This window comes from Bactrocera latifrons, unplaced genomic scaffold (assembly GCF_001853355.1).
Source record: "Bactrocera latifrons isolate USDA-ARS-PBARC rearing strain unplaced genomic scaffold, ASM185335v1 scaffold_13, whole genome shotgun sequence".
NCBI classification, from domain to species: Eukaryota; Metazoa; Arthropoda; class Insecta; order Diptera; family Tephritidae; genus Bactrocera; species Bactrocera latifrons.
The window spans coordinates 482,727-484,045 of NW_017534741.1; positions in this window are offsets into that span (position 1 = coordinate 482,727).

Below are 1,319 nucleotides of genomic sequence, written 5' to 3' on the forward strand. Positions count from 1 at the left end.
GATAAAAACTTCGATTTCAGGTGATCCATTTCGAGATTTCATACTCTTTTAAAGAAAATACACAGAAGCTTACAATTTAATGGGGAATGCTTATTATCATTCGAAAAAGCATTATTTGGAATTTGTTTTTTGAAGATTATCTCTTGCAAACTTTGGCCGCGGCTACTTCTCTGATAGTCCATCCGTCGAGTTCAATTTCCGATGACCCGTTCGAGCATTTTGACTTTTAACTGGCGAATGAAACGTGTGATGTTTTGCTCCAATGCCTCAAGCGGGATTCTCCGGATAAAATTTAGACTTTACACATCCCCACAGGACAAAGTCTAATGAAGTGATAACACACGATATTGGTTTCCAATCGACCGTAACAAAACTTAAATTATTTACTCACCGAAGATAAAGCAATGGATTAATGCGAAGTGTGGGAAGTGACGCCGTCTTGTTGAAAGCACATGTCGCCAATATCACGAGCTTTAGTTTGAGGCATCAAATAGTCGATTATCATGACGCGATAGCCGTCGTCATTGACGGTAACATTCTCACCAGCATCAATTTTGAAGAATTATGAACCGATGATTCTGCCATTACATAAACCACACCAAATCGTAGTTTATTCTGGATTCAGTGACAGCTCTAGAATTAATTCAGGTTGCTCTTCATCCCTAATGTGGCAATTTTGCTTGTTTACATACCCATTGTGCCAGAAATGGGCCTCATCGCTGAACAAAAGTTTGCTCGAGAATCGGATCTTAGATCTTTTAAAAAACCGTCAAGCGAAGCAATGTTGCTTGGAATGGTAAAGCGGCATCAGTTCTTGCATAAGCTGTCAATTTAAGATCACGACGTAAAAAGCACCCAATTGTTCCAAATAACAGCAGGATTACTGCGAACGGCGCCGAATCGGCTCTGCACAGTCTTGGTGTACTCTTACGTAGTTACGACTGATATATTTTCTTCACTGCGTGCTGGACGTGGTCTATTCGGTCAAATATCATCCAATAATGAATGCTGGGTGTCAATATGGATGATAGAGTTTCAATACTGCGGCCAAAACTTAGTTCTAAGTATTCGATTACCTTTCAAACTTTGGTATTTCAATTGAAAATTGAAGGTATCACGAGTTTAGAGCGTAGGACTGCATCCATTCTCCATTATTATTTTCAAGCGACAGCTTTCTTTCCCCAGTAGTCCATGTTTAAGTGCTGCAGTTTAGATGTATTGGAATACATCCATTGTTGGACCATGCATAGACCTGATTATGATCATTTACACTTGTGCTCACACAATTAAGCCACATAAACGTTATGGTGTACAAATTC